The 20,188-nt window shown below is 35.6% G+C and overlaps 1 pseudogene; it reads left to right on the top strand.

Annotated features, from left to right (window-relative positions):
* Window positions 1-13,294: 13,294 nt before the first annotated feature.
* On the top strand, window positions 13,295-15,262 carry LOC124928696 (annotated as a pseudogene).
* Window positions 15,263-20,188: the final 4,926 nt, after the last annotated feature.

Raw genomic sequence — 20,188 nt, 5'->3', positions numbered from 1 at the left:
CATTTGTAAAGCGTGATAGAATGCGGGATGAGATGCTTGAGATGAGGGAGACAATGAACTTCTTATTATCCATGATTCCCGGTGCTCGATCTACACGTCCACCTGCCCCTCCCACTAGAGATGATGCCCCTTCGACTAGTGATGATGCCCCTCCCACTTGAATTCTGGTTAGTTGAAGGTTTAGATAGTTTTTGAAATGTATGTGTTATTTGAAGTACGTTAATTAATGGTTTTTTTGGATTTAAGATATGATTGTAATTTGTGGATGATTGTTGTTTTGAATTGATGATTGTGGTTTTTGGTTATTGATGATTGTGGTTTTGGTTATTGATGATTGTGGTTTTGGTTATTGATGATTGTGATTTTTGGTTATTGATTTATATAGGTATAAATTAATATGAAATATATATAAAAAACGATTATTATTTTGTAACAGTTTTATGCATTAAAAAACCGTTACTATAATTTGCTCTGTAACGGTTTAACAAAACAAAGACCGTGACTGAAAATTCTCAGGTATCAGTAACGGTTTTCGAAAACCGTTACTGATAGTCATTGAACAACAGTAACAATTTTCACTCGGCTAGTACCATTACTGTTGTCCAACGACTATCAGTAAAGGTTTTCGAAAACCGTTACTGATATCCAATACATTCAGTAACGGTTTTACCTCGGCTAGTACCGTTACTGTTGTCCAGTGACTATCAGTAACGGCTTTCGAAAGCCGTTACTGATGCCTGAGAAGTTTCTATGACGGGCGTGTCTGTAACGAATGGTAACGATTTTATTTGCCGTTACAGATACTTATCAGTAACGACTTTTGATGCTTTCAGTAACGGTTTTCGCCCTTACTTATACCTTTTTTTCTACTAGTGTTCATTCAAATTTTTCTTCACTCTATAACAATAAATTTTTCTTCAAGATCTATAAAAGTTAGTATGCAGGTAGGTAATGTTTTGATTTATTTTTTTTTAACATTTATATATTACAAATTTTAAAATTATTATGTTTCTTTTTCTTCCACCTCTATAATCTTATAAGTTTTTAAATCAGGTAATGGATACTCGTCAGGAATTGGGTACCCGATAAATAGGAGATGGAATAAAAATAGAGACGCTCGTCGGGTTCGGGTTCGGGGTCGGGTTAAGTAATATAAGAAAACCGGGTTCGGGGATGAGTACTTCACTACTCGTCAAGTAGGGTCCCTGTTGCCATCCTTAGTATCAGTAATGACTTTTTTAAGAGTCGTTACACATAATACATATCAATAACGGTCTTATAAAACTGTTACTAATATCTAGTATTTGTAACGACCCCATTTAGCCATTACTAATATGTAGTGTCTGTAACGGCCATATATAGTCGACTCACATTTGTTACATATGACCCTTTTCTACTGGTGAGAACCGTTAAAATTTTATAAAAGTTTTCTCTGTCAATTTCTTCATAGATGCAATAAATGTACATAATTTCTGTGAAATTTTCATGATTCTAGAACAGACTTTCATAATTCAGTCAAGTAAAAACAATGAATGATGCACACCATTTATTTTAAGAGAGTAAATAATTAGAATGATTTGAATTTGGAATTATTTGAATAAAATTTTGAATTCTAAATTTAAAATTTTGTTTGATGAAAAACTTAATTATTTAAAATAAATGATTAAATATTTATTTTATATTTAATTTAAAAATAAAATAATAAAATAAAGTAAAATATAATAGATTGATATATATATATATATATATATATATATATATATATATATATATATATATATATATATATATATATATATATATATATATATATATATAATCTCACACTAGGACTATTTAAAAAAATAATTGATTGAAAATGTGAAAAAATATTTTAATTAAATTTAAATAATCCTCATACTTATTATAAGTGTATTTGGAATGAAAACTTTCTCATAATCAAACACAAATTACTATTTTCAATATTAACATTGTAAATCAACTTTTTATGATTTCAATTGGACAAGGGAAATTTGATCAAATGATCCTTAAAGGAGGGTCATTCCCAAAACTAATCTTACTAATTTCAATTTTAATTTTTAACATTTTTTTAAAATAATTTAGAAACTTTTATCCTTACTAACCTTTTTTTTCTTTTTTCCCTCCCTTTCTTTCCCATTTCCCCATTTTCACTTTTGTCTTCATCCTCTCTTCGGGCCCTTAATCCCCAACCACCAACCGGTCCCCCACCAACCAACCCCCGCTCTCCCTCCCATCTCCCCAACCCCCAAGAAACCACCTGCAACGGTCCCCCTACGACGCCGGAGGACGACGAGACCTAACAACATCCGTGTACACCCGACCGACCCAGCATCGCCTTCAAAATGGGTATGTTTCCCATTTCTTTCATTCTCATTTAGCTGAACACTAAATATGTTTGGTACGTTTGAAATGTTGTGTCATACGTTTGAAATGTTGTGTCATACGTTTGAAATGCTATCAAAATGGGTATGTTTATTGAACGACCCACGACCCACGCATCAGGACCCATGCATCATGACCACGCACCACGGACCATGCACCACGCACCACTCCACGCCCCACGCATCACTCCACGCCCCACGCACCACGCACCACCCCCATGCCCCACGCTCAACTCCCACGCCCTACGCACAAGACGACGCCCCCACGCCCCACACACTCACCCCATGCTCAACCCCACGCACCACCCCCACGCCCATTGCCCACCCCACGCCTCACGCACAACCCCCACACCCCACCCCCACGCCCCACGCACAACCCCCACACCACACGCCCCACGCACAACCCCCACACCCCACCCCCACGCACAACCCCCACGCCCACCCCATGCCCCACCCCCACGCCTAAGCACACGCCATTTCAATTTTTTTACCACACTAACATGGTTTTGTTTACTACACTAATATTTCAATTTATATCAATTGCAGATCCCACTTTATTTGTTAACTGTTTTGTCCTATATGATGGAGAGTGGAGGAAAGATGATGATGATGTTAGTTTTTTTGACTCAAGTTCATTAGTAAGTGTGTCTCTATCCCTAAGTACTACATATGACGAATTAACTAACATTATCTATAATGTTATTGGTGTGGACAAATTGAGATATGATTTAGTGTTCAAAGTCAAGTATACTTTGATTTTGAAAACTCCTCCTCCTGTTGATATCCGATATGATAGATATGTGATGTTCTATGTAAAAGAAATTTTGACCTCACCACACGAGCTTCACAATCCTCTTTGTGTCTCTTTAGTAGAGAAATCACTACCTTCACACCCAACTGATGAAATCCAAAGAGAGGAGGTTCCTGAATTCCCTATATTTGAGTAGGATGTCTTACAAAGTCAAAATGACATACACCATGCAGAAGATGAAGAACAACAAGTCCCATGTTTGCATCTGAGTGAATTGGTTTCTAGTACCCCTCCTTTTGCACCCCGGCCAGCCATCATCACTTCCCCTATGAGGAAAACATCCAGCCATATTGAGTTGTTTAATACATTTAAACAAATCCAGGTTGAAACACATGCTCAATTAATCATTGAAAATGAATTGGAAGTGTGTACATTTTTTATGAAAAAAAAACTTCAATTGAGGGTGCATAAATATGCGATGGCTAATCATTTTGAATTAAAAGTCGAAAAGTCAACAAAAGATCTTTTGTTTGTGAAATGTGTGAATGAGGACTGAAAGTGGAGATTGCGCGCTGTGAAAGGAAAATTCCAGCAGATGTTTGAGATTCGAAAATTAGTAATGAACACGCATGCTCAATTTTGACTAGGCAATATAATGTGAGGCAAGCACCAACATGAGTAATTGCGGAGTACATCAAACGTAAGTACATGGACCATCACCATGACTACATGCCTAAGAAAATAATGGAAAACATGCAGACAAATTATGGGTTTAAACTGACCTATAATAAGGCTTAGAGGTTCAGGGAAATGGCCTTAATGGCGGTGCGAGGAACAGTGGACGAATCCTATGGAAAATTGCCATCATATCTGTTCATGTTGGCGAAGAATAATCCAGGTACCATAACTGACATTCAGACGGATGAGCATGGCCACTTCAGGTATATGTTCATGTCCTTAGGCTACTCAATTAGAGGTTTCAGGTATTGTCGTCCAGTATTGTGCGTCGACGCCAGTTTTCTTAAACACAAGATTGGAGGTCAACTATTGGTTGTAATTGCATTGGATGCGAATGAACAATTATATCTCGTTGCTTTTGGCGTCGTTGATTCAGAGAATAATTACTCTTGGACATATTTCATACAACAACTAAGAGTGGCAATTGGAGTAGTCCCGGATCTCGTCTTCGTATCTTATAGATACCCAAGTATTACCAATGCCTTGTCTGCTGTTTTTCTAAAAGCACATCACGCTGCATGTACATACCACATCAAAATGAATATTATGGCCAAATTTAAAACCGATAATTGCCACGATGAGTTTGATATGGCTTCACGCGCATATACAGTGTCACAGTTTCATCACCATTTTGATAAGATCAAGACTAAGGACCCTCAGATTGCTGCCTATCTGGAAAAAATAGGAGTGGAGAGATGGAGTCGTGTCTTTTTCCCCGGTTCGCGATACAATCAAATGACAAGCAATTACGTTGAGAGCTTTAAAAGTTAGTGCAAGGATGCTAGGAAATATCCCATATCGACTTTGGATGAGTATTTACGATTAACACTACAAGAATGACTTCATAATAGAAGAGAAAAAGCTTTTAACCACACAGAACGTCTATCTCCATACTATGAAAAGTTTTATGTGAACAAGCTGAGAAGGCCAGATTTTACAACGTTAATCCGCTTAACTGATACGATTTTCATGTGAACGACGGTGAACATAATTTTCATGTTGACTTCCAAACTCGAACTTGTACTTGTAGAGTATTTAATATATCTAGTCTTCCTTGTAAATATGCCCTTGTTGCTACCCGTTCTCGGAAAACTATTCCCTATGAATACTGCTCAATGTTAAAGAATGATTGCATGTTTAATTCTAAGATTGAATTTATATGACTTAAATATTATTTTTCAGGTTTTTCACAACTCAAGCGTGGTGCGTGGCATATGAGGAGACAATTTATCAGTTTGCAATGAAGGTTCTGGAGATATTCCGGAAAATATCAAGGAACGAGTTTGCCTAAAACGCCCTGTCAAGGTTAAGAAAGGGTCAGACAACAACAAAGCGTAGTGTTAGATAAATTAGACCGGTTAAAACAAGTTTCATAACAAAACACCGTATGAAGTGTATTTTGATAGAATTCCTAACATTAGGTATCTTAAAATTTTCGGTTGTAAATGTTACATTAACATAAATGGAAAAAATTACTTATCTGCTTTTGATGCAAAATCCGATATTGGAATTATGCTAGGTTACTTAGTGGTTAGTAAAGCATATAGAGTATATAATACTAGAACTTTAACCATGGAGTAATCTCTTCATGTTGTATTCGATGAATCAGTTGAAAGTAACACTGCATCAGCCATTGATCTGCACAACAGATTGGAAAATAATAATATCCATTCTGATAGTGAAGATGAGGTTCCTGTTTTCAGACGGTTTGTCCATGACCAAATGGGTGCTATTCAAACTCAGCCGGATCAAGCTGTCACACAGCAGGAAGCTGACACATCGGTTCAAATTGAGGAAATCGGTCGGTCTGACAATATTGATTAGCCTACCCATATGTCTTGCCTTGATCAAACAAACGGTGATTTGGTAGACACTCCTAAACCGAATCTCAAAAGGAACACAAATCATCCTCCTGAGCTTATTATAGGCGACCCTTCAAAACCCGTCCAAACTAGGCAACAAATACTGGAGGAATACTTCAATTCCGCTTTCATATCCCAGATTGAGCCGAAAAGGGTGAATGAAGCATTGTCGGATCCGGATTGGATCTTGGGAATGCAAGAAGAGTTAAACCAGTTTGAGAGTAATAAAGTCTAGTACCTAGTCCCTAGACCGAAAGATCAACCAGTCATAGGAACAAGATGAGTATTCAGAAATAAACTCAATGAAGACAGTTTGATTACGAGGAACAAAGCTAAATTAGTGGCACAAGGATACAAACAGGAAGAAGGCATTGATTTTGAAGAATCATTTGCTCCTATAGCTAGAATGGAAGCCATTAGGATTTTTCTAGCATTTGCTTCTTTCAAAAATTTTAAAGTCTTTCAAATGGATGTTAAAAGTGCATTTTTAAATGGTGACCTACGCGAAGAAGTATACGTTGAGCAACCTCCCGGTTTCAAAAATGATGACCTGCCTAATCATGTATACCGCCTAAATAAAATATTGTACGGTTTAAAACAAGCTCTTAGAGCTTGGTATGACACATTAACCGCATTTCTGATACATCATGATTTTACAATAGGTTTAGTGGATAAAACTCTATTCAAATTTGAGAAAAAGGGACACATTCTACTTGTTCAAATATATGTGGATGATATCATTTTTGGATCAACCGATCCTAAGCTATGTGATAAATTCTCAACCTTGATGACTAACAAATTTGAAATGAGTATGATGGGATAATTAAGCTTCTTCCTAGGCCTTCAAGTTAAACAACTCGAAGGAGGAACGTTCATTAGTCAGCCCAAATATACAAAGGAACTTCTAAAGAAATTTGGGATGAACACATGCTCCTCTGCCACTACTCCAATGAGCTCATCAATCAAGCTGGATTAGGATGATGACGGTCAGGGAGTAGACCTGACTGCTTATCGTGGAATTATCGGCTCACTTCTATACCTGACAACAAGTAGATCGGACATACTATTTGCGGTCGGAGTGTGTGGAAGATTTCAGGCTAATCCCAAACAATCTCATTATATAGTCGCTAAGCGAATCCTAAAATATCTAAAGGGAACCCCTGAAGTCGGTCTGTGGTATCAAAAGGACTCATCTTTTAACCTCACAAGCTATTCTGATGTAGACTATGCAGGCTGTAAAGTTGACAGAAAAAGTACCAGCGGAACATGCCAATTCTTAGGTGATCGGCTTGTTTCATGGCACAACAAGAAGCAAACATCGGTTGCTACATCAACCGCAGAGGCTGAATAACTGGCAGCCGGAAGTTGTTGTTCACAACTCCTATGGATTCAACAACAACTAAAGGACTTCGTTATCACCGCCGAAGAATCTCCGATTTTCTGTGACAACACAAGTGCCATAGCAATCACATACAATCCGGTTTTACACTCTAGAACCAAGCACATCGACATAAGGCATCATTTCATTCGGGAACATGTCATGTAGAAGCATATCCGGCTAGAATACGTATCCATTGATCAACAAGTAGCCGATATCTTCACAAAGACGCTGCAGGAAGCTAAGTTTTCTTACTTCAGAATCATCCTCGGTTTAACCGATATTCATCAACTCATTTCTTAAACCTTTAATCTCTAAAGGGAAAATCGGTTCGGACAGAAAAAACCAGTAGCTCTTCCTAAATTGTCGGAAACCGAATTTACCATCGTATTTATTGAAGAACCGTTTTGTCTATCAGTTACATTAAACCGACCAGTTACTTAGTGCCTACACTAATTAACTGTATCGGGACCAATGACTGAAAACCAACCGGTTTGAATATAATATATTCTGGATTATTTGGCTTCCGAACAAAAATGGAACAACTGTCTGTTCTTAGATGTATCTGTTCTGAAAAGATACATTTTCAAAACAAAACAGTCATGCCTCAAAAGACGTGAAGATATGATATCTCTTACCGTCCAGGCCTATGACTCACATCATTAGGCTGTGCATATACATAATTCATGCAAAATGTTTTATCCTATGGTTAATAAATTAAATCACCTACTACCCACTGGATAATACTATCACCTCTCAACTAATATATAAGTTAGGTGAAAATCATACAAATATTCACAATATCAACTCATCATCTCACTAAGACAAAAATGTCTCAGTTCCAAAACATTATTCAAGTTGATTTTGACTCAACGCAGGGGACACAACACTATGAGATATTGTGGATATTTGTCAAAGACTCCCGCCAAAGACTTACCGCCAAAAGTTTGCCGCCCAAAGACATTTTGGAGGGAAAATTTGCCGCTCATTCTTGATGTGATGGTTTGCGACGGTTTACATTCCAATCCGCGGCTATAAATACCTTCATTCGTCATTTTATTTCCTTCTTCCGCGAATCTGCTTTCTCTCTCTAGCAATCAACTCTTTCCTAAGTTCTCAATCTCTCAATCTTTCGGTCTCTCCAAGTAAAATGGGTCGTGATTCTGTGCTCTTTACTCACATCTTCCAAGTGGACTTCGAAGAAATTCGATCCAACGGATCGACAGAGGCTAAACAGGTGCTGAATCTCATAACTGCTTCGGGTCTTGAACACTTTATGAATGGACCGTTTGTCCTGTATCAAGACGCGGTCATGAAATTTTTCCAAACTATCGTACACAGTGAGGGAGTTATATCCGTAACGATCGGCATAAAACCGTTTCAACTCACAAAAGAATCGGTTGCTGAAGTTCTCCGCTTACCGACAGAAGGGAGTGACTTCTCGGTGCTTACAGACGAGGATGCATTCCTTGCGGTTTGCTGTAATGTATCGAATACTAAAGAACCGATAATGGTGTCCGACAAGAAAACCGACCTCAAACCAGAATACATACCACTTTGCGAGATTCTCTCAAAGTCGGTTCAAGGAAGAGGAGGAAACTACGATAGCCTCACACGCTCGAAAATTGAGATGATAGCCGGGTTAGTCAGAGGCATTAAGATCAACTAGGCCAAGGTTATTTTCTCTAATCTGTGTGAGATGGTGGATCCATCTTCAAAACGGTCGTGGGGATACGCCATTCCACTCGGCAAGCTGATGCGCCACTCAAATGCCGAAACCGGCCCGGGTGTTTTTATTCCTTCCAGCAAGATAATAAAATCCACCCACTTTCTGAAACCGGAGGACAAACCGGGCAGAGTGAAGGTCTCAGCCGGTAAACAATCAAACACTCGTCCTAGGAAATCGCAGCCTAGAAAGAGAAAAGCTCCGGTGGGTGAACAGTCCATAAGCAAGGCGGTTCCGCACACGTCCGGATCGGCTAATATTCAAGCCGACACCCCTAATCCAGAGAACTCCGCGTCTAACTCTAGCCGGACCCACTCCAACAACACCGAGGAGAATAAGCTAGACAAAGGGAAGGTGGTCGAAGAACAACCGGCCAGAAATTTTAATGATGAAACCGGTTCAGCTAGGCAACCGGAGGTATTTGAAACCGCGGACGACAACGTTCGGCAATTGGGAGAGGAACTTGTCTCCCAAATATTAGAACAACTTTACGATCAGGGTCATGTTGCGAGCGATGTCTACTATAAATGGGCTCTGGAACGATAGGAAGTCCTTTATGCCAACATGTTATCGGAGCATCCCGCTAACCATAGATATGAAAAACTGATTGAGATGGAAAGGTCGGTGCACAACCTTACAAAGGCTAAGAACGTGGTCACCGCTCTTTGAAGAGGAAGGATGGTTGAACCGCACGCCCAGTTGATAGAACTCACCGATCACATCCGTCATCTTCGTGAAAAAGATGTCCCTGAAGAGGAGAAAACCCAGTTCGATGACTTAGTGCTGGAATTGCTAACGACTGAAGAACGGGAGCTAATCGATGAAATGACGCGGTTGGAATCGGAACCCGCTCACCAAGAAGCGTCACACTTTTCCAGATCTCATCATAAAGGTGATGACGGTAACGAATCCAACGGCGGTCTGAATCCGAATGAGGCCGAGAATATCCCTCCTCCACTGGAACCCCCGGTCAACACCGTTGAAACCGAAACAGATACACTACTCACCAATCGGCCTGGATCTCCATAAACCAACAAAACGCCGGTGCCTGCTCAAACCGAGGCTAAGGTCATGGATTTAATCGAGGAATTTTGTAAAGATGCCATCATGCCGTGACAGAAGAAAGTGAGGGAAAGAGAAAAGAAATCCATCCGGTTGATTGAGTTTACCGGTGAAAGGATGAACTCCACAGTTCAACGGCTTACGGCCGTTGAAGATAACTACGGTTTGACCGATCAACTGTTCAGCTCAACGATACAAAGAACGATAAATCTGGAGACCAGTCTTGCTCACACCGACCAGCGAGTCGGTTTAATGGATCAAAAGCTAATGACAACAGATCAAAGGCTGGCAACTTTTAAAGAGGGTCTGTTTCAATCCGGTATCCAAGTCGGTTCAATACTTGAAAAAGTGGCATCACTTGAAGAAAAGCATGCCCAGACCGAAGTCGAGCTAAAGGCGGTCTCCGAATAGCTGGCGGAGATGATAGCGGCCAAGCTAACAGCCGACGAAGCGCTTGAAAAAGCGAATGAGATCGCGGCTCAGAAGATTCAAGAGGCCGAAGACGAGCGAATACAGCTTCAAAAGGAAAGGGAACAGGCGGATGCAGCCCTGGCCCAACATGTTCAAACAGTAGAAGATGCTGCACCGACACAAGCGGTTCAAGCAAATGAGGATTTTTCTCGGTTGTTCCAACAACACTTAATCGTGGAGGAAATAGAAGAAATAAATAAATCCTCGAAGGCGGCTGCTCCATCAACCGGACTGGTCACCAGAAAGAGAAAGGCCTCCTCCAAGAGGGCATCGGCTAAACGAAATCAACATCTGTTGGACGACATCGCTGAACCGATTGCTGCTCCTCCACCCAACCCAATTTCTCCAGAAGTTGAAGAGGTCGAGAAAGAGGATATACCGTTGAACAAGAGAACACGAGGTATCGAGGCAATTCCAAACAGATCAGTTCCCTCGCAGGTTTCACCGTTCACCGGAACCTCGGACGGTCAAGTATCCTCCTCCAGAGTTGGCGCCGATCCCTGCAATCCGGGAAAGGGAATGATAGCTGACTACCTACGGGAAAGATTCATGCCTAAGAAGAGGGAATAGAAGTTTTAATTATCTACTACTTATGTCAATTTTAGTATATTTCCCACTTATATATATATATATAAAGTATTTTTGGAAACCGGCCTATAATTTACTTCTTACATGGTTTTGAATATTTTAAATAAAATAATAAAAAAAAGGAGAAATTGATAAAATAAATTTCTTCTTCAAAAAAAAAATTTCTCAAAAATTTCTTAAATTTTCTCTAAGTCATTTTTCCAAAAATCCGGCAAAATAAAATTTTAAAACAACCGGCCTACAATTTACTTCTAACATGGTTTTGAATATTTTAAATAAAATAATCAAAAAGGGAGAAATTGTTAGATAAATTAGACCGGTTAAAATAAGAACTTAACAAAACAAACTTTCTGTGCATGAACGGCTAAGAACCAGGATTGGTCAAAAATCTGACCAGTCAAGAATCCAACCGATCAAGAAAACAAAACCGGTCAGAAGACAAGGCAAAAGATGTAACCAAAACCGAAAGTCATCCGGTTAACTTGAAGCTATGAACAACCGGTAGACATCCAAAACCGAAATGCATCCAACCGGAAAACCGATGAAGAAGCTACTTAGAGAAAGAAGCCAAGAATTTCAAACTAAGTACAACATACAAATCGGTGTAAACAGATACTTTGAGTATATGCGGAAAATGATACCAAAGGAACAGACTGTAACATTGCCATATTCATATAAGTTCAGTGATACTCTTCAGGCTGCAGAAGACCGCCTGAAAAGATCTTTCCACTCTGGGATAAGTCAGAGGCACAACATTCCAAGTGCAGGCAACTGTCCAACCGACAGTTGCTACATTAAGTAAAAGACAAACCTAGCCGGTTTGACCTACGCATTGGAAGCCTAAACCGCCAGGTCTGAAACACTGAACCTCTGCTCAACTAATCAGATTCAAGGAGAAGAAATATGACCGTTGGCACATTTCACCTATAAAAGGAAATGAAGAGGAGTAAATGCAGCTACCAGTTTAACCAACTACAAGAGCTAAGAGTTATTAATTACAAGTTCATCTCTCTACAAGATTCAAAGTTTAAGTGTACATTTGAAGTGAGATTACAATTTCAGTGATAATTGTACGAGTGTTTATCGAGCAGCAAATAAGTCTCGATCGGATATTGTGTTTGTACATTCCTTAGTGAATATCCTTCTCGCGGTTTCGAGAAAAAGGGGTGACGTAGGAGTTTTATCTCCGAACATCCATAAAAAACCTGTCTTGTTCTTTACTTTCTGTCGGTTCTACATTCTAACCGATTTGTACTAACCGACTCATACCGCCCTAACCGATTAAACATCACTTTAACCGATTTACTAAACCTTAAACCGACCTCCTAATTTCCAAACCAATATTCTCCAGACTCTATCTTCATTCATCCTGTGTGTTGCTTCAACCTAAAACAAACCACTTTCGCACTTCATTTAAAAAATTATGTTAATAGTGAAATTATGTTCACAAGAACGTGAAAAATTAAAGAAGAAAAAAAAGTTAAGAGTGAACAGAAATTAAATTTATAATAATAAATCAATATAACATCACAATAATCATAATTCATGCAATGCCATGAAATAATTCATGATTAATTAATCAAAATAATTATTAATTAAAATGATTATTATAAACTATAAAGTCATAAACCAAAAAGACATGAATGAATATTAAATTATTCAAAATTAAGATATTACTAAATATCTAATATTGTCATTAGTCAATAAGTAAGATTTATATTGTTAATATATATGATGACATCACTTAAATAAGACCCCTTATCTATATAAAAGAGTGATGATTAAAATCATTTCACTCTCTCTATAAAATAAAAGATTGAACTTACATTAAAAAAATGCATTTAATAATTAAGTTTTGTTTAGAAGTGTTTCCAAGTAATGATCTAAATTTTAAGACTACATGTAATCAAATAAATTTAGTTACACTTCAATTATCGGCGGAATTATTAAATATATTATAAATATGACGATATCCTAATCTTTTATTTATTTTTTATTTAATTCATTATTTGCATTTCTGATAGGATCGGTGACACCAATAGAGATCAAGACACGTCTCCAAACTTACTTATGATGATGAGGAATGAAGAGTCTTTGTGGAGTTTGTGGAGTAAGCCAGATCTGGAATATTCGGATTGTGAATGTGTTCCAAAAAAAGAATTCTTTTAGACTGATAGATTCTCTTTTGAGAGAATAAAGATAGTTCTTCATTTCAGAAAAGAAAACTTAATTATAAAATACAGTCCTTTATCTACTAGAAATACAACAAGTAAAATCTAATTATGTAGATAAATAAATATTGGAGCTACTTCTACAATGGTACTATGTTGCTTTTGCAGTTCATCATCTGATACATATACTCACGCAGCTTCAAACTTGGTTGCTTCTAGTAATCTTGAACAGACCATTCAACAAATAATTGATATGGGGGAGGCAACTGGGATAAGGAAACTGTCACTCGAGCTCTTCGTGCTGCTTACAACAATCCTGAGCAAGCTGTAGATTACTTATATTCAGTATGCCCTTGAACTTGTTAATTTTAGTTTCTTTTGGCATGTGAGATATTGATATATCTATTAACATTGTAGGGAATTCCAGAAACAACAGAAGTTGCAGTCCATGTGCCTCACTTTCCTACAAGTCAGGTTGCCTTGGAAGGGACTGGAATGGGCACAGTTTCTAATTCTTCTTCTATCGGAACACCCAATTCATCTCCACTGAACTTGTTTCCGCAGGTAGCATTCTCAGTTTCTTCCTTTGTCCTCTATATATTTTTTCTGTTTATTGCATGGTTAAGATGTAACAGGAAGTAGTTTCTGGTAGTGGCAACGATGGATTTGGTTCTCTTGTTTTTCTCAGAAGCATCCAACAGGTTTTGATTACTCTTCATTCATCCTATTTGGAAACTTATATTTGTCACGATTACATTGGAAAATCGACAAAGTTAAAACTGAAAGTTATTTTTTTCGTTTGGTATAAGATTTGTTCTGCATCATAATTATTTTGGATCAGCCAAATTATAGTGGGATTTTTATTGCTTCTTTTGGTATATAAATCATTTTCTAGATTATGATCCAAATAATAGTGATTTGTTTGCTTCATTTGATATAGAGATTTTTTTTCTTGCTCATGATAAGATCATGTTCAAATTATATTTTAGATCATTTTAATTTTTAGATGCATAACCAATCACAATCAACATGATTTTCTTGTCTACCAAAATAGCCCATTGGTAATTGGTAGCCTAGGTCAAAGCTTGGAGTACCCAGATAGACAACTTTCAGTCATCTAATGAGATTTTAAAAACTTATAAAAATGAAAATCATTTAAGCAGGGTCCTGCTGTGATGCTGGCACAATTTATTTTTAATGGGTTCTTTGTGAATTTGGCTTTCAGTTCCAAGCATTATGCACTATGGTTCAATCAAATCCACAAATTTTACAGGTGTGTTTTTGATAATCTGTTTTGCAAAAATGCTTATTTGGATGGGTTTTTGGGTTGGTAGATCATATCTCTTTCTGTTTGCAGCCCATGCTTCAGGAGCTTGGGAAGCAAAATCCACAACTGTTAAGACTTATACAAGAGCATCACACAGAGTTTCTTCAACTGCTTAATGAGCCTAGCGACGTTTCTGAAGGGTCAGTATATTATGACTAACGCTACAATTGAATTTGATATGTGCATTCCTTTTTGTAGCTTACTGCAAATGATCAATAGGGGGAAGATCTCATAGTTTTTTATGTATCCAAAGATCAGTGAACTCAAAAACTTTATGTGTCTGGATTTTGATCAAAATCCGGATCCAGATGAGAAATATCCAATAATTTTTTACCTAAGATCTATTTTCAAACATGGTCTCAACTGAATCCTTTGACAGAAAAAAAAAAGTGTTCCAACTTGGAAAGATGATGACACCTTTTGGAGAATCATATTTGGAATATTTTTATGGTTATCTATGTTGTTATTGCTAATGGTTTATTAGTAAACTAAATTCTCAGCGATATGCTCGACCATGCCGATCAGGAAATGCCTCATTCTATCAGTGTCACACCAGCAGAGCAGGAAGCAATTGCACGTGTATGGATAATTTATTTTCTCTTTAATCTCTTGATACATTTTTTTCACAAATTTGTCGTGTTGTACTATTTAGGTGGTCTCCATTTGCAGCTTGAGGCAATGGGATTTGATAGAGCCTTTGTAATTGAGGCATTCCTTGCCTGTGATCGTAATGAGGAATTGGTTGTTAACTATTTGTTAGAGCAAATTGAAGACTACGAGGATTGAATGGTAAATCATTTTCCTGAATTCTCTAGTCTCACATGTTTGCTCACAAATTTTTAAATAAACTAATTAAGATATATGCTAAAGGCAAAAATGGGCTCATTTTTTTGACCTTATGACTGCTTGAAGTTTTGAACAACTTCTTTGTAAATATGTTGCCATATTCAAAGTAAATTGCTGCACCTATTTGTTCTATGATGGGTACAGACAAAATATAATTTCATTGTAGGACAAATCTTGAGATATTCTATATCTTAATAACTGTTTTTACAACTTTAACAATAAATGGATCAGGATTATTTGAGATATTTGAATGTTTTAAAGTGATTTGCATATAAGCATTAAAATTGTCTCACGTCTACACTTACATATCTAAACATTCAAGTTTTAGGTTTAAATTTGTTAAACTTGCATGCCATTTATTTGAAATCTAAGTTTTCAAATTATCTCAAGGTTAATAGTTTCACTTGCAGTAAATGTACAAACTAATATTGGAAATGTTTCATGATGCTGGAACTTTCATAATTCAGTCAGCTAAAACATGAATGCATCATGCATACACAACATACATTTTAAGAGAATCAGATTATAATTAATTGAATTTGGGGTTATATTTGAATTATAAATTTAAATCTTGTTTGATTAAAAATTTGATTATTTAAAATGAATGATTAAATATTTATTTAATATTTGATAAAAATAAATAAAATACAATAGATTTATAGAAAATCTTCACTAGGACTATTTAAAAAGAAATAGATAGATAATATGATAAAAAAAAATTTAAATCATCCCCACATTTATTATATGGTAAAATTTGGAATGAAAACTTTATCAATAATAACCAAAACAGCTGGTTAATTTTAATTTTGTAAGCCATTTTTTAAAATTATCCACTGAAGTGCACAAACATATTTTCTTGTAACTTGTGTTATTTGTAAGTTTGATTTAAATAAACTTTTAAATTATTTAAATTTTTATATTTATAAAGATAAAAGTTTACAAATTTATAAATAATTATTATATGATTTAGAAAATAAAGTGAATTTACATTTATAAATTTTAAAAAATATATTATAATTATTTATTTGAATAAATGAATTAGGTTATTGATTTTGTAAATATGATTAGTTTATTTATTATTATTTTAATTAATTTATACTTAATTATATATATATATATAATAATAATATATAACTAATATTTATTAATTATTCCATTCTTTCTTTAAAGTATACACTGTTTCATGTTCACAAATAATTATTGAAGTGATAATTGAAAAATAAAATACAAAAATTATTAATATAAGTAAATCATAATGGCATAATTTTTTTTTTAATATAAATAAATCATAATGGCATAAAGGTACGTATATGAATATTTGAGGGATCCTAAAAGAAGAGTCATCTCAAAAATAACTCCCCTAACTTAGATTTTACAAAAATAATTTTTTTAAAATAATTTTGACGATTTTATTTTTACATTTTTTTTTCTCTTTTCTCCCCTCATTTTCTCATTTCTTCTTTTTCTCCTCTCCTCCGGCCGACCGTTGCTCTCCCTTCCCTGCTTCCCTCCCCTCCCCTCCCCGAATTTCCTACTCCTGACAATCGCCAAGCAACGCCGAATGACGCTTTCTCGCGAGCCCCGACTCCAGCAGCTCGCTGGACCACGAGACCACGCATGCAACTGTAGCAGCTCGCCGGACCACAAGACCACGCATGCAACTTTAGTAAGGCGACTGTAGCCGCTGATACAAAAGATGAGTTACACAAGTCGAGTGGAGGACCATGGTGTCGAACAGGTCGCTTCACTAGAAGGCAATGCAGTAGTCGAGGTAAAAGTTAGTTTGCGTCCGGCGCAAGATGAAGGTAAAATATAATTTGCGTCGACATAATTTAAAACAAAGTAGTTGTATTACTTATTCATGTATGTCATATAAGTGACCTCGATTTCAAGCAACTGTTTTATTTTTTTTACATTGTGTCGTAATGTAAAACAAAACAATTGAACCCTAGTCACTTGTATGAAAGGTGGTAATAAGTACCACTATACAACAACTACTTTGTTATAAATTGTGTGGACGCAAACTATACATTGCGTGGTCAATTTGTATATGTGGTGAGGAATAGAATCAAATTGAGCCATGAAAATTCTATCTTCATTTTTTTTCAAGAACATTCTATCACCCACAGGTCAGTTACGAACTTGTGATTGATAACTGCTATAATGAGTTATATTGAATCTCTAAATAGGTTATTATTGAATTATTGTATTGTGTTGCAGTTGCTATGATGTCTGCGGTTTATGAGCAAAATAAGGACGAAGATGGCTTTCTTTACATGACTTATAGTGGCAAGAACACCTTTGGGTTGTTTTAGAACTAAAAAGAAGAAGAGATGAATTGTGAATATATCTTTACTCATTTGAAATGCTTTGTTTTTAGTCTATTTTAATTTGCTTTATGTGAAGATGGAATTTGTTGATATGATATAGAGGAGAGTATTTATGAAACTTTTTCAATCTTGTTTTCTTACCAGTTTGTGGTGCGATTAAAATTAATTTAGAAATGATATTCTTGATTAATGATTCTTTTACTTTTCCCCTTTCATATCAATTACAAATTAAGGGTTTGTTTGATGTTGGTTAACTAGATTAAATCTAAATAAAAAAATCTCCCAATAACTTGAATCTAATAGGAAAAAGGAATTTGAACATAAACTTTATTATTAATAAGAGAAACAATATGTTTTCTCCTACAATAAAAATGAACCAAAAATGGAAGAAGTTATAGATATAATAAATGCATAATTCTAAACAAATGGTTTATTTATGACTCTTCCATGTTCACTGAAAATTCTCGATAATATGTCGTTAGTCAAACAGATCTTTAAATCCACTACAAGTAAAAAAAAAGGAATATATTATTTGGAATGAAACTAAAAATCATGAAAAGATTACAATAATCATATCACATATCTACATTCTAAAATTGTTTGGTTATCAATTTTGGAGTAGACATTATCAAAGAAAACGAATATATTATTAAAGAATAAGACATCCAGAGGGGAACATCCAATGTTGTTTGGCATTAGATTAAGAACCTTTATAACCATATTCACTTTATAATCCCACAACATAAGTGCCAAATGTTATTCTCCAATCACAAACATTTGGTGATGGGATTTCTTCCAGAAAAGAGAAAAAAAATTGAATGGAGAATTAACACTTTCGTCGGCGCAAACAACACTTACGCAAACTGTAACATTTTGCGTCGATGCAAAGTAAAGTTTGCGAATGTAACATATATATTCAGTCACATTCAGAATGGACACAATTAATTTGCGTCCCACAAAGAATGCAATTTGCGTGGGGACATAATATATAGAAATATTCTCACACATTCAGTCAGAATAATAACCATTCATACTCATTCAAACCACATTCAAACCATTTAGAAAAATATTCACCTAAAACCCTAAAAACCTAAAACCCTAAAACTTATCATACTTAGAATGCAAGCGGGGAAAAAATAAAAACTCACCTAAATATGCAAGCGGTGAATGGTGAATGTTGATGTGGGGAAGCGTCCAGTATTGCTTGGCGATCGTCGAGGAATGATGGAGGTTAGTAGCAGGGGAGAGAAGCGGGGAAGCGTTCGGCGATGCTGCTGGAATCGAGGCTCGCGGGGAAGCGTTCGGCGATGCTGCTGGAGTTGGGGCTCGCGGGGAGGGATGGGAAGCGCAATGGTCGCCCGAAGGAGAAGAGAGAAAGAAGAGAAGAGAAAATGAGAGGGAAAGAAAAAGAAACGAAAATAAAAAATATATATTAAGGGTCAAGTGGTCATATTTTTTTAAAATAGGTTAGTTTTATCAATTGTTTTTGGGCTAATTGTTTTTGGGCTAAGTTATTTTTTAAATAAGACTCATTTTTAAGTTCATTTTATCAAATTTCCCTATTTGAGAGGTTCTATCCGGCGATGAGTGGATAATTTCGGATCGGCTATCTAGTTTTTGTTCAATATTAAGTTTTTTTTAAATAAAAAAAATTATCATTAATTTAACTTTAAGTTTTCCTTTGTTTAATGTAAGAATTGAATGTAAATTTTATTATTAAGATAATTAGACTATATATTATTTTTTTATAATTTGTAAGGATCTTTAACCTTAAGTCGAAACACTTTTTACAAATATATAAAATATTTTTAAATACACTTTAGCAAACATAACAAACATTATAAACATGATGAAATCAAAATAAAAAAAATAATTAAAAAAAATATTATCTTAAATATATATTAATAATCAAATCTTTTATATGACAAAATAAACAAGTAACTTAATAAGAAATATAAAATATCTAATTTTACAAATTAATTGCTGACCAAAATTTTTCAAATAAATCTAATTTTTAAATTTTATGTTAAATTCTTATATATATTTTTAATATCAATGTATTTGAATAATTGATTATAATGATGTAAATTCTATAAAAACTAATTAGTTATTATTTTATTATTTTTTATATAAAAAAATAGATTTTTACTCATATTATTTTATCGGAAAATATGAATGTTGAAAATACTCTAAAATTTGTAATATAAGTATTGAATATAGTTAAGAAGAAAAAAAGTTAATAAAATTCAAATTTAACAAAACTGAAATATAGTTAGAATTGTGTGTTATGAGTAAGGTTTTAAAATACGCGATTCGACTAGTTGTTTAATCGGTCCGACCGCGAAACGCCTGAATGGGCGGTTCGGATTTTGACTTCAATACGCTTACCTTTCGAACCGGTAAAAATCCGGATCGACCGGAAAACCAAACTGGATATTTCCGGTTCGAAAGGTCCTGATTCTCATCTTGTTTACTATTTCTCCTCTCTCTTAACAAACTCTACTCAGTCTCTCAGATCTATTTTATAACCTCCAGA

This window comes from Impatiens glandulifera, chromosome 1 (genome assembly GCF_907164915.1).
Source record: "Impatiens glandulifera chromosome 1, dImpGla2.1, whole genome shotgun sequence".
Taxonomy (NCBI): Eukaryota; Viridiplantae; Streptophyta; class Magnoliopsida; order Ericales; family Balsaminaceae; genus Impatiens; species Impatiens glandulifera.
Note: the sequence above shows the minus strand (reverse complement) of the source record. Positions and strands in the feature narration are given on the sequence as shown.